Here is a 23,163-nt window from a genome sequence, read left to right as displayed (position 1 = left end):
AGGCACCTTCCTATCTTGATTTGACATCATGGGCTGGGGGGGAGGCAAAGGGGTACCCCCCATATCTGAGGACTCGTGTGTGTAGCTGCTGAGGTCCCCACGCTCACCCAGGCTGGGGCCTGCCTGTCTGCAGTGACTCATCCAACCATTGGGTACCTGCCAGGCACTTTGCTAAGTATTGCAGATGCATGAACATACACCCGTCCTAATGAACTTGACTGTCTTGAGGGGGGGGCACACATCGATGAAATAATTGCTCCAGGAAATGGAAACATTCAACGTGGACAAGTATAAGAGAGTGAAGCCCAGAGTGCCATAAGCATGAAGAAGCAAAGACCCCCTACTCCAGTCTGGAGATCATAAAATAGGTGCTGAAAAGCAGAGGCATGAACAGGAGTTAACTTAGTGAAGGGTTAGGCCAGGACCACAGAGCTGCACCTCAGACTAGAATTGAAAAGGATTGCTGTATACTAGACAGGGTGGGAGAGAGTGGAACAAAAAGAAGGGAGAAGGCTGGTTACTGATGGCTTTGTGCCTGTAATCCTAGCTGTTCAGGAGGTTGAGATCTGAGGATCAGAATTCAAAGCCAGCCCAGGTAGGAAAGCTGAAAGTGAGCTGGGCGAAGTGGCTCACGCCTGTAATCCTAGCTACTCAGGAGGCTGAGATTTGAGGACCAAGGTTCAAAGCCAGCCTGGGCACAAAAGGACCCGAAACTCTTATCGCCAGTTAATCTCTAGAAAATGGGAAGTTGGGCATGGCTCAAGAGTAGGGTGGTAGCCTTGTGTTGAAGATCTCAGGGACAGTGCCCAGGCCTACTTCAAGCCCCATGACCCCACATACACGCACACCACAAAAACCCCTGAAAGTGGGGGCTGGGAATGTGGCTTAGTGGTAGAGAGCTAGCTTAGCACGCATGAAGCCCTGGGTTCGATTCCTCAGTATCACATAAACAAAAAATGCCAGAAGTGGCACTGTGGCTCAAGTGGGAGAGCGCTAGACTTGAACACAGAGAGGCTCGAGGATAGAGCCCCAGGCCCCAAGTTCAAGCCCCAAGACTGGAAAAAAAAAAGCTGAAAGTGGAACTCTTGCTCAAGTGGTAGAGTGCCAGCCTTGAGCAAGAAAAGCTCAGGGATAACACCCAGGCCTTGAGTTCAAGCCCCAGGACCAGCATACACACACAGAACTGCATCTGTACTGAACTGGCACAGAGTTTTTCTTGTAATTCCAGAAGCAATATAGTATATCACCAGCATTTACATTGTATTAGGGATTATAAATCATCAAGATATGGTTTAAAACGTGTGGGTATAGGGGTGGGGGTGGGGGGAGGGAAATGGGGACCAAGACATGAGAAAGGGTATCAATGTATGTGAATTAATGCACCTTCTATCTGGAGAATATAATGTAACCCTTCTATTAATTACAATAAAAATATAAAAAAAGAAAAAAGTGTGGGTATGCATAGATTTAGGTGTATAAATGTAAATATTATGCTATTTTTTTAAAATTCTGATACTAGGGCTTGAACCCAGAACATGGAAACTGTCCCTTAGTACTTTTACTTAAGGCTAGCACTCTACCACTTGAACCACAGTCCCACTTTTGGCTTTTCCTTGTTTATGTGGTACTGAGGAATTGAACCCAGCTTCATGCATGTTAGGCAAGCCACTAAGCCACATTCCCTGCCCGCAAGCTTAGTGTTTTTTGTTTTTGTTTTTGCCAGTCCTAGGGCTTGGGCTCAGGCCCTGAGCCCTGTCCTTGGATTTTCTCAAGGCTAGAGCTCTACCACTTGAGCCTCAGCACCACTTCCGGCTTTTTTCTATGTATGTGGTACCAAGGAATTGAACCCGGGTCTTCATGCATGCTAGGCAAGCACTTTAACCACAAGGCCAAACTCCCGGCCCAAGCTTAGTGTTTTGGGTGCCCTTTAAATAGGATTTCCCAGGGCTTTCCCCTCTCCCTTTGACATATCCAGGACCACTATGAATACAAATCCCTTGCTGAGCTTGTCTGGGGTCTTTGGCTCTTACTCCCACCACCCACTAGGAGGCCTCAAGGAGTTATTTCCAGGAGTCTTACAAGTTGGTTTCCTGGATTTACCTGCTTGGGCTGGCTTCCAACCACAACTCTCAGTTCTCAGCTTCCAGAGTAGTTAGGATGACAGACATGAGCCACTGGCACCAGCTCTTTACAGTTTGCAGCTCTTTTATCTGAATATTTCAACCTGCAGTTGGTTGGTGTCAATACTGGGGCTTGAACTCCGAACCTGGACACTGTCTTTTAGCTTTTTCACCTGAGGCACAGCTCCACTTTGGTGGCTTTTTTTGGTTGTTTTTTGTTGTTGTTGTTGTTGGTGGTGGTGGTGGTTAATTAGAGATCAGAGTCTCTTGGGTTTGTCTTCCTAGGCTGGCTTTGAACCTGTATTCTCAGCCTCTGGATTAGCGAAGATTATAGGCATGAGCCGTGCTGGAAGCCAGCTTCCTTCTATCTTAGCACAGATTTGTCTGTTAAGGCATTATTTCCATTCGTCTATGGCAGCATTTTCTGGATGGATGGATCAGCTTGTTGGAAATGGATGCTTACCTCTTTTTTGATCAAATTAGACCAGTCTTCTCTCTGCCAGAAATCTTAAAATTGATGTTCTTAGAACAGCAGTGTAGTGGGCTACTCTTGCTTTCCTGAATGGGTGTTCAACCTGGAGATCACAAAGTTAAGCTCTTGAAGGTTCTGCATGCCTGGGGCCATACTAGGGGAACTTCAAACTGAGTGCCTTATTTTAAGCTCAGCATTGACGAACTAAAATGCTCAGAGGAAGGAGATGGAGGCGGAGAAATAGAGACCAGCCGGGCAGAAGATGCAGTTGGACAGGCTTTGAAGAGCTATTTTGTGGATGATAGCTCATTCTTCCTGATTTTTCAAGGCAAGCTTAGGGTCAATGCCTGAAAGCTCTATAATGTTAGATTTCTCTTTCCTTCCTTCTTCCTTCCTTCCTTCCTTCCTTCCTCCCTCCCTCCCTCCTTTCCCTTTCCTTTTTTTTTTCTTTCCTTTTTCTTTTTGCATTGGCTACTTCCCAGAAGGGTTTTGCTTTATGTCCAAGCCAGATTTCAGCTTCAGTCCTACTTGTGCTTCCTGCGTCTTTAGGGATGGCAGGTGAGTATTCCAGCCATCAGGGATACCTAACTGTTGGTTGAGATGGTCTCACAAACTTTTTTTTTTGACAGTCCTGGGGCTTGAACTCAGGGCTTAGCTTTTTCTATTCAAGGCTGGCATTCTACCACGTAAGCCACAGCTCCATTTCTGGGCTTTGACTGTTAACTAGAAATAGGGGTCTCACTCACAGATTGCTGCTTTGGCTGTGATCAAACTGTGATCCCCAGATCGCAGCCTCCTGAATAGTTAGGATGATATGAGCCACTAAGCCTGGCTAAATGTGTGTGTGTGTGTGTGTGTGTGTGTGTGTGTGTGTGTGTGTGTGTGTGTGTGTGTGTGTGTTATTCCTGAGGCTTGAACTCTAGACCTGAGAGCTGTCCCTGAGTTCTTCGGCTCAAGGCGAGTGCTCTACCACTTTGAACCATAGTGCCACTTCCAGTTTTCTGGTGGTTCATTGGAGATGAGAGTCTCACAGACTTTCCTAGATGGGCTGGCTTTGAACCACGATCCTCAGGCCCCAGCCTCCTGGGTAGCTAAGATTACAGGTGTAAGCCACCAGCACCCAACTAACTTTATCTTCTTAATGATCATTTTTTAGTGGAGTTTGGGAAGGGAGTAGACAGATTCATGAGTTAATCTTCTTCTGCTGGTGTCAGTAGTCTTTCCGTGTTGGTTTTCATTTGGAAGTACTTTCCGGTGACCATTTCCAGGCTGCCTGCATTGTGAAAGAACTCTTGCTTTCAGTGAACTTTCTTATGCTCTTTTGGGTAGATGTTTCTTTATGGCAGATGGAGCCAAGTCCAAACACACACGTCATTTAACACTCATATTAGTAAGACACTCTTGACCTTTCACGAAAACAGCGCATTGGCCTCACTGCAGCACTGGGGTTGGCTTTTTCTAGGGCAGCTGGAAGGGCTCGGGAGGCATTTTGGAGCAGGGCCCTGGTCCCAGGACTTGCCAGGTCCCCTCTACCTCAAGTGGCCCCAATCATAGCAAAGAGAAGGCCACAGGCCATGGCCCCATCTCTCCAGCTCTCCTGTGTTCCTGCTACAATGCTATGTCTGCATGGAGCCCCTTTGATTCCCTCTAGAATTAGGGGGACCTGGTTGCATGATTCATGTTTATTACAGCAGGGCTCTGAGTTATTCTTTTCTTTCTTTCTTCCTTTTTTTGCCAACCTTTTTTTTTTTTTTGCCAGTCCTGGGCTTGGGCTCAGAGATTGAGCACTGTCCTTGGACTTTCTCAAGGCTAGCACTCTACCACTTGAGCCTCAGCACCACTTCTGGCTTTTTGCTATGTATGTGGTACAGAGGAATCGAACCTGGGTCTTCGCGCATGCTAGGCAAGCACTCTACCACTAGGACAAACTCCCAGCCCTCTTTCTTTTTTTTTCTTTATTTGATGCCAGACCCGGAACATAAATTCAGGACTTGAGTGCTGTCCTTTAGCTTTTCTGTTCAAGGCTGTTGCTGCTCTACCTCTTTGAACCATAGCTCCTCTTTGGCTTTTGGGTGGTTAGTTGGAGATAAAAGTCTTACAAAGGGCCAGCAGTGTGGCCTAGTGGTAGAGTGCTCGCATGAAGCCCTGGGTTCAACTCCTACGTATCATATACACAGAAAAAGCTGGAATGGTGTTGTGGCTCAAATGATAAAGTGCTGTTAGCCTTGACGAAAGCCCAAAGACAGTGCTCAGGCCCTGAGTTAAAGTCTTACAGACTTTTCTGCCTGGGCTGGCTTCCAACTACCATCCTTAGATGTCAGCTTCCTGAGTAGCTAGGATTACAGGTTTGAGCCACTGGCTCCTGGCTGAAGGCACTCAAAGCCTTAGAGAGAATTGTGCCGCTTTCTTGGGCCCCCACTGTTCCCAGATGCCATCTAGAGTCTGGGCAAGCTGAGATGGAAAGGATCTATGAATACCACACCAAGGACTTGGGACTTTCTGTCTGCTGTGGAGAGCTAGCTAAGGATTTTTAGCAGATAACTAAGATATGCTGTACTTTTAAACTGGGCTAATGATACATGCCTGTAATTCTAGGTACTCAAGAGACTGAGATATGAGGATCATGGTTCAAAGCCAGACTGTCTAGGAAGGAAAGTCTATGAAACTCTGATTTCCAATTAACCAGACTTAAAAAAAAAGAAGGTTGAGAATGTTCCTTAGTGGTAAAGTGCTTGCCTAGCATGCATGAAGCCCTGGGTTAGATTCCTCAGTACCACATAAACAAAATAAGCCAGAAGTAATGCTGTGGCTCAAGTGATAGAATGTTATCCTTGAGCAAAAAAGCTGGGAGAGTGCCCAGGTCCTGAGTGGGCAGTGCCAGGATTGGCAAAAAGAAAAAAAAAAAGAAAATCTTGATTGGAGACATGGCTTAAGTAATGGGATGGAAAAAGCTGAGAGAATGAGCCTCGGAGTTCAAGCTCCAGTACAAGAACCAACAACAACAACAACAACAAAAAATCTAAAAAAAAAAAAAAAAAAGAAAGAAAAAGAAAAGATAATTAAGCCAGGTGCTCATGCCTGTAATCTTAGTGACTCAGGCAGCTGAGATCTGAGGATCCAGCCAGCCCAGGCAGAAAAGTCTGTGAGACGATCTCCAAACATCAAAAAGTAGAGCTGTGGTTCAAAGTGGTAGAGTGCTAGCCTGGAGCAAAAAGAACTCAAGGAACAGCTCCCAGGCCCTGAGTTCAAGCCCCGTGACCAAAATCAAAAAAGAAAATCAAGCTGCATGAGTTAAGAGAGTTCAGAGAGGAGTGGTTAGATCTGGGCACCATGAGTAAACACACATGTGCATACACAGGCCTCTTCAGTAGGAGCCTGAGGGGACAGAGATTCAGAAATTGAGGTCTGCAACTCAGGCAGTCCTACACAGAAGTCTGTCTGTGTGACTGTAGAGTGAGTCCCCTGTGTCTCTTCCCTACAGAAAGCATAAGCTACTGGCAGCTTGTTCATCCGGTTACAAAGACTGGATTACACACCGCTGCCCAGCGAGGCTGGGCTCGATGCCTGAGGCCCAGGGATTGCCCTGTGGGAGGAACTAGGGAGTAATTCTGAAAAATGCTGTGTTCCAGCTGAAGCTAGAGAGCCATACATATTTCATTCGGTGTGAGGAGGCGAGCTCATAGGAAGACATGAACCATTCATTTGTTGCTACCCATTCTGGGCTGGCTTTCTCTCTCTGCGTGTGTGTGTGTGTGTGTGTGTGTGTGTGTGTGTGTGTGTGTGTGTGTGTGTGTGTGTTGACTCCTTTGCCTTTGATTTCTAAGACTTGCCGAGAAATGACAGTCCCTTGCTACTGCATCTAATTGGAGAGGAGCGAGAGACTCAAGATTGTAATTATGACGTCTTTAAATGTCAAACTCTCTGCCATTGCCCTAGCTGTCACCCTGAACAGATCTGGGAAGCAAAAGCCATGCAGTCCCCTTCCTCCTCCCTTCCACCCTCTCTCCCACCCAGCCGCCCCACTTAGAGTGTACCCTGGGTCTCAGCCAGGCTTCACCTGGGAAAGCGGAGTGACAGTGACGTACAGGCAGCTGGAAGTCGCACAGTAAACCCAGGAGCCTGTGATGAGCTAGGGAAGAGGTGAGTTGATGATCTGCTATTTTTAGCCTCACTAAGAGGCTTCGGCCGCCGCCAGCTTCGCTGGGTAGAAATGATGCCTTCTCAGAGCTGAGAGCACAAAATGAAATTGGTGATTCATGGGCAGCCGCCACTTGAAATACAAACGCGCCTGCATCCCTTAGCCCCCACCACCCGTCTTTCACGCCTGTTTGGAGGCATGTGAAGCAACGCTGCCAGCCTGCTGTGTCCTCCCTGGCTGCTGCCTGCATATAAAGACCAGTAGATCTGCTGCCCTTGGGAAGGCTCGGATAACTTTGTCCACTCTTCCAGAAGCTGAGGCTAGAACTGGGAGGCAGGCAAGCCTGGGTAGGGGATGGGAGGGTGGAGAGGAGGAGAGAAAGAATTCCTGCCCCCTGTCTGTCTCCACAGGTGACATTGCCACAGAGCAGCTTTCTTATGATGCTTCTTCTAGCTGAACATGCAGAAATGTGCAATGAAGCAGGGCCCCAGTGGCTCACACTTGTTATCCTAGCTACTCAGGAGGCTGAGATCTGAGGATTGTGGTTCAAAGCCAGCTCAAGCAGGAAAGTTTGTGAGACTCTTATCTCCAACAACTAACCACTAAAATGCCAGCAGTGGATCTGTGGCTGAAGTGATAGAGCCTTGAGCCAAAAACAAAAAAAAATGCTCAAGGACAGTACCCAGATCCTGAGTTCAAGCCCCAAGACTGGCTCCAAACAACAACAACAACAATCAGAAACAAAACTTCAAATTCAGGACCAGATAATGGCAATAAAGCCCAAGCTAAGCAAGATTTAAAGCCAGGTTTCTACCCCTCGCCAGCTACATGGCTTCAGTTAAACTGCTCGCTGAGACTCAGTTTCTTCACAAGTGAAATAGTAACAGTGACAGAGTGCAAGATATAGCTCGTTGCAGTGGCTCATACCTGAGATCCCAGCTCAGCTATACAGAAGGCCATACGTGGACGGATCCAGGTTTGAAGCTGGCTCCAGGCAAAAATATGAGATTCCACCTGAAAAACAACTAAAGCATAAAGGGCTGAGGCATGTGGCTCACATGGGAGACTGCCTACCTAATGAGCATGAGACTCCATGCCACAAAAAAAAATTTTTTTTAAAGTTTAAATAACAAACAAACAAACAAAACTATAGGGGCTGGGAAGGTGGCTCAGTGGTAGAGTGTTTGTCTAGCATGCATGAAGTCCTGGGCTCAATACCACATAAACAGAAAAGGCCAGAAATGGAGCTGTGGTATAAATGGTAGAGTGCTAGCCTTGAGCACAGAGAGGCTCAGAGACAGCACCCAGGCTCTGAGCACAAGTCCCAAGACTGGCAAAAAAAAAAAAAATGCCAAGAACCAATCATGGTAGTTCACACCTTTAATCCTAGCTACTCAGGAGGCTGAGATCTAAGGATCACAGTTGGAAGCCAACTTGACCAAGAAAGTCCATGAGACTCTTATCTCCAATTAGCCACTCCAAAAAAAGCTAGAAACATCTGTGACCCACATGGTACAGGGCCATCTTTGAGCAATAAAGCTAAACAACAGCACCCAGGCCCTGAGTTCAAGCTCCAATGCTAGCACAAATATATGTATATTTATAGATACACACACACACACACACACACACACACACACACATATGTAGTTGTAATCCCAGCTACTCAGGAGGCTGAGATCTGAGGATCACTATTCCATGCCAGCTCAGGCAAGAAAGTCTGTGAGACTCTTATCTTCAATAAACTACTCAGAGAAAGCCAGAAGTAGTATTGTGGTTCAAGTGGTAGACTGCTAACCTTGAGTACAAAGAAGCTTAGGGACAGTGTCCAGGCCCTGAGTTCAAGTTCCAAGAGCAGCAAAATCAATCAATCAATCAAACTATGTATATAATTGAAGCTTAGGGGCTGAGGGCTTCAGCTGAGACCCTCTGCCTATCACCAGTACACCTCTGTCAGGCTGTCTAGGCATATGGCTTTTGATTATAGACTGTGAGGCTCTATGCTTGAACTGCCCCTGGCCTTTTCTAGGGCAAGTTGCCTGGCACTCAAGCCAGGGCCTTGCCCAGTTGTTCTGCTCCTCTGAATCCCAGGATGGTCTCTACTGTCTAGTGGAGGACTCTACTGTGGGTCCTGTGTGTTACCCTGTGGTGGGTAGGCAGCAGGCTGTCCCACCACAGGAAGGCTTTGTGACTGGCAGGAGAGGCCCGCCTGGCCTCCAACTGGGCACAGCACAGACTGGTGATTCATGGACACGTGTGAGGCCTGGGCTCATTGTCTCCAGCTGTCAGCCAAAGCCTAATTGTAGTTGTCACTTTGGCAGCGAGGTGCTGTTCTGTGTCCGAATGCAAGTGCTCAGCTGGATGTCAGTGAGCTCCGGGAGGGCTTTGTAGCTGCTTCTGTGAAGAGAGCCATGGTAAAAAGCAGATTGGGTGATGGTGGACCAAGTTGTAGTCCTGGCAGTGGGGTGAGGCCCCAAGGTCAGTCCTTGTGTTAGGTCAGGCCAGGCATTTGCCTCCAGCAGTCCTGATGGCCTCAATGAATAAGAAAGAGGTTGCCATTGAAGGGAGGCATTTCTGGCAGCTAGCAGGACTTGGAAAGCAGCCTTTAGGCGATGCATGAGCTGGACTCCAGCGTGCACGGGTGGTTAGACAGTGGTGCAGGGAGATGGTGCCAGAGATGTAGTGGGCATCAGATTGAGAAGTAAGGAAGCTGAAGGCCAAGCCAGCAGCTTGGATTGCAGCCCAGAGGCAATTGGGGAGCCCTTGGAGGCCTTCAGGGAAAGAGGGGAAGGTGGTTAGATGACATTGAGGGTTTAGGCTGTGGAATCGCACCAGGGCAGTTGATAAGAAGTCTTGCAGCTAGGCGCTGGTGGCTCATGCCTGTAATCCTAGTGACTCAAGGGGTTGAGATCTAAGGATCGATGTTCAAAGCCCACCTGGGCAGAAAAGTCCCTGTGAGACTCTGATCTCCTATAAATAACCCAGGAAAGCCTGGAAGTGGTGCTGCAGCTCAAGTGGTAGAGTGCTAGCCTTGAGCACAAAATGGCTCAGGGATAGTGCCCAGGCCCTGAGTTCAAGCCCTAGGACTGGCAAACAATAAATAAATAAAGAAAAAGAAAAAAAAAAAGAGTTTTTCTCCTTGCAAAGGATCTCTTACTACCCATTGGAGCGTAGCCCTTGATTTAGAAGGAAAGAAAGGCTTTGTGTTTAGTGGGTCTCCTTTTTTTTTTTTTTTTTTTTGCCAGTCCTGGACTTGAGCTCAGGGCCTGAGCACTGTCCTTGGACTTTCTCAAGGCTAGAGCTCTACCACTTGAGCCTCAGCACCACTTCTGGCTTTTTTCTATGTATGTGGTACCAAGGAATCGAACCCGGGTCTTCATGCATGCTAGGCAAGCACTTTAACCACTAGGCCAAACTCCCGGCCCTTAGTGGGTCTCCTCTTAACCCACCAGCAGAGAGCATGGGAGAGCAAGCGGAAGCCTGGACCCATGCTTTTATTTTCCATTCCTCTCCACCAGGAGTTCAAGGACAAAGTGCAATGGATGCTTAAAAGCTACTTTTGCTGAGAAGCAAAGACTCCTTACTTTGGCCCATGATTTGAATTCATTGAGGGGGAAATTAAAGCTAAGCATTTCCACTGGGTACTGGTGGTTCATGCCTGGAATCCTAGCTACTTAGTGGCTGTGATTTGAGGATTGACATTCCAAGCCAGCCACAGCAGGAAAGTCTCGAGATTCTTATCTCCAATGAACCAGCAAAAAGAGGTGGGGAGTGGATAGAGCATTATCCTTGAGGGGAAAATAACTCAGAGACCAGGACCTGAGTTCAAATCTTAATAGTTTCTCCCTTCCCCCCACCCCTCACACACACACACACACACACACACACACACACACACACACACACACAGTGGCAAACATCTAAGCTTGCTTCATGGAGGAATTCCTTGAAGAAAGGTTCTGTTCTTCTGGGCTGAAATAAATCTGTTTTATGGCTTGGTTAATGGAGACAGAATGATTGAAGTGCGAGGAGCCATTACAGAATGATTCACCTGTAAACCGGAAAGCAGAAGCCTATCTGAGCCATCATGTAGTCAGGAGGAAGACACGACTCAGTTGACAAAAATGTTGTGTATTTCCTCGGAAGTGTAATGTTGTGCAAGAAATGGTTTGGCAGTGACTCTTCCCTGGAGCTGAAAGCTACGGAGGGCAGGGTGCCTTTCAAGTTGCCAAAAGAGGAGGGGAAAGAGAGACATGGTTTCTCTCTTCTGGGTGCTCTTCTATGGAGTGGGGTTGCCCAGGGCAGGTCCTGAACAGTGGGACAATCCTGTCCCTGGAGGAGGCTGGGTTCCTTTGCCTGTGGGTGGAGCATGAGCTTCTTGCCTGCAGGCAGGCAGCGTTTCACAACCACATTCTACCACATTCTAAATAGTCATAGCCAACTCTGGCTGTCCATAGTTGGTTTGGGGCAATATTCCAAAATGTAGATTCTTCCCCCTCCCCCCCCCACTTGTTTTGCCTGTTTCCCCTCACACCCTTTAAAAAGTGTCCATTGTTTAATGTTAACATATATTGGGCTTTTCTGATGTCTGTTCCAAGACTTAAAGTCAAGTCCTATGGTCTGTCCCTGAGCTTTTTTTGCTCCCTCTACCACTTTGAGCCACAGCTCTACTTTTTGGTGGTTAGTCTCACAAGGGCCGGGAGTTTGGCTTAGTGCTAGACTTCTTGCAAAAAGACCCGAATTCGATTTATCATAGAAAAAAACCAGAAGGGGTGCTGTGGCTCAATGGGTAGAGCTATAGCCTTGAGAAAAATCCAAAGGCAGTGCTCAGGCCCTCACCCAGCTAGGACTGGCAAAAAAAAAAAAAAAAAGAAAGAAATAGTATATAATCAGAGACAACAGAAAGCACCCACTATCTTCCAGCATCATTCAGTTTTCCTCATACTAACACTTGGCTTCCTCCCTCTGTTCTTCTGAGCTTTTCCCCTGATATCCTGGCTGCCTGTGTACATAGTCCTTCTTTCCAGGTTCTGGTGATGGACTAGGCCTGAAAACAACACTGGAGCCTCAGCTCAGAGTCTCAGGAACTTTCCTGCTCAGTCTGGCTTCAAACCTTGATGCTCAGATCTCAGCTTCCTATGCAGTTAGCATTACAGATGTGAGCCACAGGCATCCAAATGGAGCTTTCTTATCTTGAATGGGGGTGTGGAGGGAGGGAAAGACAGACAGAAACAGGGAAAAATCATAAATAAAAAAGAAAAGAAATGGCACTTCCTGGCTCTCCTTCCAGGTCCTGGTAGAGGTGCAAACAGCCATGGATATGAGCGTAATGCTGAAGCCAGTAGTGAGGTAGCCCACAGCTCTGGCAGGCCCGAAGAGCTTGGCACTATGTGTATAGTGCTTTGGGAGTAGAGGTTTTGTGCAAATAGCCCATCATAACTAATTAATGAGGAGGCTCTCAGGAAAAGGATCAGATTTCTCATATATATATATATATATATATATATATATATATATATCATACACACACAAAATTTGGTACACAGGAAATGTTCATTCAGTACTTGGCAAGAGTGCATCAGGCACCTGAGTCTAAATCAAGGTTTTTTCCACCCCTTTACCCCACCCCATTCTCTGTCATTCACTTATTTAGGGTTCATTGAATCCCTTCTGTTGATAAAGCTCTGTGCCAGGCACAGAGAAGTATGAAGTCAGAAAAGGGCAGCTCTGAGATCATGCTTAGCTCCAGCTCTTGGGGCCCTTGCGGAACAGCCATTCAAAAGGAGTAAACTTTAATCAAAGAATTTCAAGAGGACAGTCTAGGGCCAGAAGCTGGTGTGTCATACCTGTAATCCTAGATATTTAGGAGGCTGAGATTGGAGGATCGAGGTTCAAAACTAGCTGGGGCAGAAAGTCCGTGAGACTCTGATCTCCAGTTAACCAGTGGAAGTGGAGCTGTGGCTCAAATGGTACAGCACTAGTCTTGAACAAAAAAGCTCAGGGACAGAGCTCAAACCCAGAGTTTAAGACTCAAGAACGGCATAAACAAAAACATCGATTAGACAAGGAAAACAAAGAAGATTCTAGAAACACTGGGTAGGAATCCAGAAGTCTATAGAGAAGTTGCTTGTGTTTCTGGAGTATTGGAAGAGACCAGGGGCTGGCTGAAAGTGTAGCAGATCTGAGGTATTTGGGGGACTTCAGGGAGGTCACTTGTGGACTATGGGGTGTAAAATGTAGGTGCCTGAGGCTGAAGTGTAGCTTGAGTGCAGAACACACCTGGATCTCATTCTAGCCCAAGTGTGGAGAGAGTGTGCTAAGTGAGATCAGAGCTGTGCTTGGGACCACGGGTTACCCATAGAAAACTGAGTAGAGGGGACATGGTCTGGAGGCCCAAAGACAGTAGACAGCAGCAACAGTTGTGCAAGCAAGGTGTGGGAAGGGAGTCATCTGACTCCTCACCTGAGGGAGAAAACTGATATGACATGTCCTGCTGGGTGCCAGTGGGTCATAGCTATACAGTCCTAGCTGCTCAAGAAGCTGAAATCTGAGGCTGGAGGTTCAAAGCCAGCTCAAGCAGGAAAAGTCCATGAAACTCTTATCTCCAATTAAGCACCAGAAAACTGGAAGGGATGCTATGGTTCAAAGTAGTAGAGTGTTAGTCTTGAGCTGAAGAGCTCAAGGACAATGCCCAGGCCCAGAGTAAAAGAGTCTCATGGGTACTTTTCTGCATGGGTACGCTTCAGAACATGATCCTCAGATCTCAGCCTCCCTAGCTAGCTAGAATTATAGGCATGAGCCACCAGCACCCAGCTTGGGTGACATCGTGTGGACGGGGGGGGGTGACATTAGTCATGGGAAAACCAGCGCAGATGTTAACCTCAGCCCTTGTATCCTTGAACACAGTGAAAATGATAGGAAGGGTTGCTAGGAAAGAAATATGGCAGAAGATGAAGGTTCTTATGTGGCATGATGCCAAAGGTTGTTGATTTCCATTCATCTTCAGTCATCTTTAGGGTAATTGACATGAGCAGAAAATTTAAATATAGGAAGAATTAGGAATGGAGTGGGGTGAGGTGCAAAAGTTGTGTCTGGTTTAAGAGTTCCAGTTATGGGTGTGATCTGCTTGATTATTATCTCAATTTTGGTTCCTCTGAGTTTTGGAGAATTTATCTCTGTCTCATTTGAGGGGGGCAATCTGGTTCTGCTATGGGTAACTGCCCTCTTGTAACTGGGGGGAATCCACCCCGTAAGGTTCTGCTGTGCCTTCAGGATGATTTCAACCCCTCGTCATAAAGATGTTATCAATCCATCCTGTCTTTCCTGGAACCTGAAATGATTGCAGAGTGACTGAGCAAGGACAAATACAAAATGGAAGCAGAAATGCCTAGGTTTTCCCTTGCATTTGGTGACTTTGTGGCAGCAAAAATTGTTTAAGCCAGGCATTGGCGGCTCATGCCTATAATCCTGGTGACTCAGGAAGCTAAGATCTGAGGATCATGGTACAAAGCCAGCCTGGTCAGGAAAGGTTTTCAGACCCTCATCTCTAAAAAGCCCAAAGTGGAGGTATGGCTCAAGCGGTAGATCACTAGACTTGAGCAAAAAAAGCTCAAGACAGGACCGGGGTCCAGAGTTCAAGCCTCAGGAATGGCACCAAAAATAAAATAAATAAATAAAACCAAAAACAGCTCTTCCAGTAGACTGAAAACTGGTTTTCTATAGGGTGACATCAGCATTAGCCTTAGGGGTTGAGTGCTTACTCTGATTGCTTCAGAGAAATTCCTATCTCTCAGTTCACCCGAAGGCACTGAGGTCAACTGTGGGGAGGGACATTTTAATTACACTCCAGTGTTTTCTCTCAAATACCATGGGATCTAAGTTTTCTTTGCATATCCCCCTCACTCTGGCTAGCTGCCATTCTCAATGTGGAGGAAGAAACTATGAGGAAAAGTTAGGCTGGATGATTTTTCAGCTTGGAGTGAGACATAGCAAACAAGGAAAAGATATAGACGTTGAGGTGGAAGGTATGAAATATAGGGAGAAGCTTGGGATGGGAGGATGGAATACAAATGGGCACCGACAAGAATATATAGAATGTTGGTGGCTCATGACTATAACCCTGGTTACTCAAGAGAATGAGATCTGAGGATCATGGTTTTAAGCCAACCTAGGCAGGAAAGTCCCTGAGACTCCTCCTTTTCTCTTCTTCTTCTTCTTCTCTCTCTTCTTCTTCTTCTTCTTCTTCTTCTTCTTCTTCGTCGTCGTCGTCGTCGTCGTCGTCGTCGTCGTCGTCGTCGTCCTGGAGTTTGAACTCAGGGACTGAACACTGTCTTTGGGCTTGCTTTTCTCAAGGTTAGTGCTCTACCATTTGAGCCACACCTCCACTTCTGGCTTTTTCTGTATGTATGGTACCAAGGAATTGAACCCAGGGCTTCATGCATGCTAGGCAAGCACTCTACCACTAGGCCATGTTCCTGGCCCATCCCTGAGACTCTTATCTCCAACTGAGCACCGAAAGGCCAGAAATAGGGTGTGGTTCAAATGGTAGAGTGCAAGTCTTGAGAAAAAAAATAATCCAAGCAAGAGCTCAGGGCCCTGAATTCAAGTCCCAGTTGCATTATCTCAGGATTGGTTAGGCTGGGCCTAGTTACAAAACGGAACTCATAGCAGCCTGGTAGGGGGTAAAAGGGTGAGAAGCAGGGAAGTCTGGACTCAAGATGTTGCCAGTTCTAACCTTGCTGGATTCCAAGGTGGCTGCAAAGGTGACAGCAGAAACCTGTTCAGAGCAAAGGTAGCTAGGAAACCGAAGTGGAAGGCAAGCTGTTACTCTGTTTTTAGTTACCCTTTGCACATCTGTAGGCCCAGGGAGGACTTTTGTTGTTGTTTTCAGCAAAAGCAGTTGTTTGTTTGTTTGTTTGTTTTGTCGTGGGGCTTGAATGCTGGGCCTGCTCCCTCTCTCTGTGCTCTTTAGCTCAAGGCTAGCTCTCTATCACTTGAGCCCCAGTGCCGCTTTTTTTTTTCTGGTGCTTAATTGGAGATAAGAGTCTACCACTAGGTTTTATTCCTCAGTACCATGTAAATAGAAAAAGCAAGAAGTGATGCTGTGGCTCAAGAGGTAGAGTGCTAGCCTTGAGCAAAAGAAGCTCAGGGACAGTGCTCAAGCCCTGAATTCAAGCCCCAGGACTGGTTAAAAAAAAAAAAAGACCTTTATTAAAACATAATTCATATACCATGCACCTCACCTATGGGTACATTTTTAATTTTTTATTGTTATTATAAAGGTGATATACAAGGGGAATTGTGTTAAAAAGCAGTTTGTAAGTAAACTATTAGAAGTCTATGACAGGGTCACCTGCAAATGCTGAGGTGAACTAATTCCATCCTGAAACAGCCAAACCCCGGCATGCTTGCTGGGAGAACAGCTTGGCACCCAGCAAAGCACTTTACCAATCCATCTGGCCTAATGGCCATCCTAACTCATTCCAAGTAAGGATACCTGAGTGCTAAGTGAGGGATAGACACAGTGTCTCATTATAAAATTCCTTTAATCGACTTATCGATCCATTTATCTATGAATGAATGAATTAATTTCGGTAGTACTGGGATTTGAAGTCAGGGCCTTGCTCTTTCTTTCTTTCTTTCTTTTTGTCAGTTATAGGGTTTGAACTCTGTGCCTGGGTACTGTCCCTAAGGCTCTTTAGCGCAAGGCGAGCGCTTTACCACCTCGAGCCACTTCAGAAGTCCAAGACTCCTGTTTATTGCTCTCTTCTGAATGAATCCGAGATTCAGTGGCCTAGGGCTGGGGATATGGCTCAATGGTAAGAGTTTCCCTGGCATGTGCAAGGCTCTGGGTTCATCTCCAGTACCACAAAGAAAGAAGAAGACTTAAGTCTGTGGTTTAAAGCAAGATCAACATTTATGACCTCATATTTCCTGTAGGTCAAGAGAGGCTCGGCTGGGTGGTTGTGGCCTGGGCTTCCAGTGATGGGCAGTCTCGATGGCAAAGGAGGCTGTGGGCATCCGGAGGCTTGACTGGGGCTGCAGTACCATTGACAAGTTGGCTCTTGCTGTTGGCACGAAGCCAGGACTCTCCATAGGGGTGAGTGCATTGAAAATATGGCCACTGGCTTTGGCTAGCCTAAAGCAAGTGACCCAAGAGAGGGAAAGGCATAAATCATGAAGTTTCAGAAGCCACATGTTATCAGGTTTCCTATGCCAACCTGACTGAAGAGAGGCAAGAATTTAACAAGAACACCAACACAAAGTCAGGCGCTGGTGTGTGATCACACATGCAATCCTAGCTACTCAGCTGGAATCTGAGAATCGTGGTTCAAAGCTGGCCTGGCAGGAAAAGCTGTGAGACTTTTCTTTCTAATTAACCACCAGAAAACCAGAAGTGACTCAGTGGCTCGAGGTGGTAGAGAGCTAGCCTTGAGCAAAAGAGCTCAGGGATAGTGCCCAAGTCTTGGGTTCAAGCCCTATAACTGGGGCGGGACAGGGGGGGGGAAGAATACAAACACAGCTGAAAAATCTGGAGGTCATTTCAGAAGCTAGAGACCACATCTAACACCCTCATTGTTCCAAAGTAGCTTCTGTAGGGTCCGGGAGTTTGACCTAGTGGTAGAGTGCTTGCCTAGCATGCATGAAGACCCGGGTTCGATTCCTTGGTACCCCAATACATAGCAAAAAGCCGGAAGTGGTGCTGAGGCTCACGTGATAGAGCTCTAGCCTTGAGAAAGTCCAAGGACAGTGCTCAGGCCCTGAGCTCAAGCCCAGGACTGGCAAAAAAAAAAAGTAGCTTCTGTAGCTCCATCGAGACAGTGCGCTGTAGCTAATGTAAAGAAAGTAAAAGGAAATGGATTGTGTGTGTGCATGTATTTGTATGGCATTCAGATGAAGGTGTGTATGCATGTCTGAGTTCTGTGTGTAGGTGCATACACATGAATGCATCTTCTGTGTGCACATCTGTCTATGTATGTGCACTGAAGGTGTCTATATATTTTATGTGCAGGTATATGTACACATCTGTGAATGGCTGTGTGCATGTGTGTTCACACACAAATATGTGCCTATGTGTCTATTCGTTATGTGCATGCATTTGAGTACAGTGTGTACCTGTGAATATGTGTGTACACTGGGTGTGTGCATGTGTGCATGTGTGTGTGTGTGTGTGTGTGTGTGTGTAAGATGGAGGAGGATACAGATCAATGTCAACCCTATAATTAGTGAATCTCAGGATTATAAGAAAATAGTCCTTCAAGAAGTTCAGGAGACAAATGAGTATGAGAAACAGACCTAGTCCTGGAAGCACAGCCAGCCAGGGATGGTGGGAGAAATGAAGACAATTCAAAAATGGAAGTCTCTCCCTCCCGGGAGGCCTGGTGAAGACAGCCTCTTTCTATACCCAGAACTGCAGGTTTAAATAAATTTCAGGCTGCCTAATTTACCGACCCAAATGCAGAAGCACAGATGGGCAACTCTACCAGCTGTGTTTTTAAAAGATCATATGATTCCTGATCAATGAACCAAAGAGACCAACTGCAGAACTGCTTAGAGCTGAGCAGCAGATTTGCCCTGAGACCTCTGAGAGAGCAAAGCCAGGGCTTGAGCAGCCAGCTGAGCACTGACTCAAACTCAGAAAGGAGGAGGGAGGGAGAGAGAAAGGGAGGGAGACCGAGTGTGGGGGGGGATGTCAGCTGCAGTGGTCTGGCTGGGCAGAGAATGAGCCATCCCTTGCCAGAGAATTTTAAGGCTCCAGAAGAGAGACTAGCTTTGGTTTGGCAGAGTGGCCAGGAAGCCCTATGACCTAGAGGAATGTATTATATAGCCACAAAGAAGCCTGGAGCTGGCCCTGCTCAGGCTTAGGGGTAGGCTGGCTTTCTAACCTCTTTTTGGGGGGTTTTTCTTGGGGCTTAAACTCAGGCCTGGATGCTGTCCCTGAGCTCAAGGCTAGTGCTCTACCACTTTAAGCCACAGTGCTATTTCTGGTTGGTGGTGAATTGGAGATAAGAGTCTCATGGACTTTCCTGCTTTCCTTTCCAGGCTGACTTTGAACAGTGATCCTCAGAGCTCAGCCTCCTGAATAGCTATGATTTTAGGCATGAGCCACTAGCACCTGGCCTAGCTTCTTCTTTTACAGCAGTGACTTAGACAGTAGATTTCTCCCTAGAGAGGATAGAGAAGATGACTGAGTGGTACTTGCTGCCTGGCTGGTACTACACTCCTTGCCCAGGATTAGGGGGCTGGCACAGGCTGTGTAGGAGGTCTGTATCCTTCAGGCCGTGTACTCACTGGCTCACTCAGGCCACACACGTGCTCCTTACTACACAGGAGCTGTCAATCATTGCTGCATTGCTGTCACGCAGGTCAGCTTCCAGAGGGGCTCACCAATGAGCCCAGCCTTGCTCTTGCCCCTAAGGGAGGGAAGATCTTGCTCACCAGCCCAATTTTGGGGGATGTTTGCAGTCCCCTGGTTAGACAGACAGCTCCAGATGTGGCTGAGAACAGGGGCAGTTGTTGCAGGTAGCAGAGATGGGTATCAAGAAGAACCAAGTCCTTTGAAAGGCCTGGAATGGACTCTGGGCCCTGTGCTCTGTGGCTCTGATGCATCTTTTTAATGGAGAATACACAAAGAGTGCCCTGGGGACACAGGGTAGAGGAAGGGTCACATGACATCATTCCAGACACATACAGAGAGGAGCTCAGCCAGTGGTTCACCCTTGTCACCTTAGCTACTGAGGATGCTGAGATCCAAGGATCACAGTTCAAAGCCAGCCCAGGCAGGAAAGTCTGTGAGACTCATCTCCAATGAAGTACAGAAAACTGAAAGTGGCACTGTGGCTCAAACTGATGGAGTACTAACCTGGAGCAAATGAGCTCAGGGACCGTCCCAGGCTCTCAGTTCAAGCCCCATGATCAACAATAACAAGAGGAATGCAGCAGGGGGTTACAACATGGAGTTAAGTCCTAAATCCAGAAATGATACCAGGATATGCTAGTGGTGGGGTAGGGAAGTGACATCTGCTGGAAGGGACTGCAACAGATCTCAGCCAACAGTGCAACCAGGAAGAAGCACCCTCCCACCCCTGTAAGAGGAAGCTGCCCACAGCAGAGGTCAGGGCAGCTGCCAGTGCTCAGAAAGTCTCTAGGTTCCCTGGAGGTGTGAGTGAACTTGATCTTCTTACATTGACAATTCAGTAGGGTCAGAGGAGAGGATAGGTGTCTACTTCACACATTTGCTAGGTTTCCTGTCACCTTTGAGGTATTGGTATCTGACTGTGATGGAAGAGGTATTGTAATTAAGAAAGCAAGCAGGGCGCCAATGGCTCACATTTGTAGCCCTCACTACTCAGGAGGCTGAGATCTGAGGATCACGGTTCAAAGCCAGCCTGGGCAGGAAAGTTTCTGAAACTCTTATGTCCACCAGAAACTGGAAGTGGTGCTGTGGCTGAATATGGCAAAGCATTAGCCTGAGCAAAAGATCTGAGTTCAAGACCCAAGACCATACACACACACACACACACACACACACACACACACACACACATATATATATATGCATATTGTTATATGTATAATTATATATATTTAAAGCGAAAAAAGAAGAAAGCAGATGGGATTTCTTCGACTGGAGATCTTGCCCAAAGAACTCCATTCTTTTTTAGTGTAATGACCCTAAGTGACCCCAGATGGACCCATAGGCTTGAATGGCTGTAGCTACCACTCATGGAGGCAGAGGCAGGGCTGGAAGGTGCCTGGAGTGGGTTGTCCTGGCCCTCCCTGCAGTCAGATCCATACCCCCGAGGCTTGGACTTCACCAGAATCCATGGAAACAGCATCACCAAAGCACCGCTCTCGGCTTCTCTTTGTCTCTCTTCCTCTCTCTTTGTCTCTCTTCCTCTCTCTTAGGCTAATACTAGGGCTTGGATTCAGCTCCCGGGTGCTGTCCCTAAGCTTTTTTTGCTTAAGTCTGGCACTCTACTACTTAGCCACAGCTCTACTTCCATATCTCCCTCCCGCCTCCCTTCACCCCCCCCCCCCCCGCATCGTGGTTAACTGGAGATAAGTTTCATGGGCTTTCCTGCCCAGGCTGGCTTCCAACTGTGATCCTCAGATCTCAGCCTCCTGAGTAACTAGGATTATAGGCATGAGCTACTGGCATCTGGCTCTGTGGTGTCCCTTACAGCCCATCCTGCAGTATGAAAAAGGGAACATGACTCATACTGCCACATCCTCATCCCTCCACATGGTGTGCAAGCTTACTTTCCCTGCAGCACCCAGGAAAACAAGAGATGCAAATAAATCACTAAAGATTCCAAACCAAGCAGCTACTCTGGAATTATACCGCTTCCTCTTAGGGTGGAAGTGAGTACATGAGGATGCCATCCTGCCTGAAGCTATAGTTAGACCAGCATCTGAGACCCAGGCCCAGAGCTTCAATACCCAGAAAGGCTATAGAAGATGTACAGTGTAGATGGAGGGCAGACCCTGTCCTTGGTATTTAGGCCCTGGCCAGTCTCACTCAGACATCCAGGAAGCCTTCTTCTGGTTTTTGCTCTTCTCACTGGAGTGTGCAAATAGTGCCCAGAAGTCCTAGCTCCTCACTCACTTCCAATACCAAGGCTTAGCTCTGGTCAACATCCCTCTGGCTCAGAGACTCTACAGTTCCACACATGGCAGTACCTAATTCATCTGGCCAAGCACCTCTCACCAATTCTTTCCTATTCTTCTCCTGTCAAATGTGTGCCCATTTTTTCTTTTCTTCCCTTTTTCTTGTGCCAGTCCTAGTGCTTGAACTCAGGGCCTGAGCACTGTCTCTTAGCTTTTGTGCTTAAGGCTACTGCTCTACCACTTAAGCCACAGTTCTATTTCCAGGTTTTTTGGTGTTTAATTGGAGATAAACTTTCCTACCCAAGTGGACTTGAACTTCAGTCCTTAAATTTCAGCTTCCTGAGTAGCTAGAATTACAAATGTGAATCACTAATGCTCAGTTATTTTTGTTTAATTTTTGGGGGTGTAATTGAGGCTTGAACTCTAGGCCTGGGTATTGTCCCTGAGCTCTTCAGCTCAAGGCTATCACCTTACCCCTTAAGCCACAGCACCACTTCCAATTTTCTGGTGGTTAATTGTAGACAAGAATCTCACAGACTTTAGTTCCCTAGCTGGCTTTGAACCGCGATCCTTAGATCTCAGCCTCCTGAGTAGCTAGGATTACAGAAGTGAGACACTAAACCTGGCTTACTTTTTTTTAAATTTTTTTTTTTGGCCAGTCCTGGGCTTGGGCTAAGGGCATAAGCACTGTCCTTCGGTTTTTTTTCCTCAAGGCTAGAACTCTATCACTTGAGCCACAGCACCACTTCTGGCTTTTTCTATATATGTGATACCAAGGAATCAAACCCAGGTCTTCATGCATGCTAGCCAAACACTCTAAAAATTCCTGGCCCTTATTTAAAATTTTTAAAGTAGTCTATCTGCAGAGATTCTCTATCTTCACCAACCTTAAAATCCTATTCTTAGCTGACTCAATACCATAGTGTCATTCCTATAGACATCTGGTCTACCTGAGCAGGCTAAGCTTCAATGTTATCTCATGTAGCAAAGTCTTCCTAGCTAGGCTATACCCTCTGAACCCATGGCCAAAAGGATGGACCTTTTTTTTTTATTATTAGATTTGCATCTTTAATTACAGGCATGATACATGCTTGTAAAAGCATTCCCACATGACAGAAGTGTACTCAGTAAAGTGGATGTGTGTCATCCTGAGTCCTTTCCCTAGATTCACTCTAGGTAGGTATATGTGCATATACTCATTTCACCTAGCATTAGAAGGGGTTTGGGGGTCCTTCTCAAACTACCTGATGGGATAGTGTCAGAAGAGAGTTGGGTATAAGCACAGAATTGATGGAAATTTCCAGACTGGTTGCCTGGGGTTGGCTTGGAAAGAAAATCTCCAAGGTTAGTTGAGAGACCCTTGATTTCTTTTACAAGAGAGTTCAAAGCACAGAGCCCCAGGGAAGCATTCCTAGTTTATGTGGGAATATTCATTCTATTCACCCAAGAGCCAGAAAGTCAAGTTCAAAAGCAACTAGGTCTCTAGAGAATCCCCTTGGCCTAATATAACCTGCCAGGACAAGTCTAAGCTAAGCTGAACTGAAGTCTGGCTAACTAGTCAGTCTTAATATTATGGTCACTCAATGGGAGAGAAGGTGGGGAAGGAGACAGTGGCGGGGGGCAGGTATCAAGTGTTGAAGGGGCAGGGACAGGTGTCTTTTCCAGATTAATTGAAGGCCCACATTCTCTCCTCCCCAAGCCAATTTAAGCAAATAGCTGAGTGAAGAGAGCAACTGGAAGGCACCAAGTTGGGACATATAACTGACACTTAAGGAAGTCAGGAAAGGCTCTCTCAAGGAGCTAGCATCTCATCTGACACTAAG

This window comes from Megascapheus bottae, chromosome 29, assembly GCF_031878675.1.
Source record: "Megascapheus bottae isolate mThoBot1 chromosome 29, mThoBot2.hap1, whole genome shotgun sequence".
Classification (NCBI taxonomy): Eukaryota; Metazoa; Chordata; class Mammalia; order Rodentia; family Geomyidae; genus Megascapheus; species Megascapheus bottae.
The sequence above is the reverse complement of the archived record's forward strand: the minus strand, read 5'-3'. Positions refer to the sequence as shown.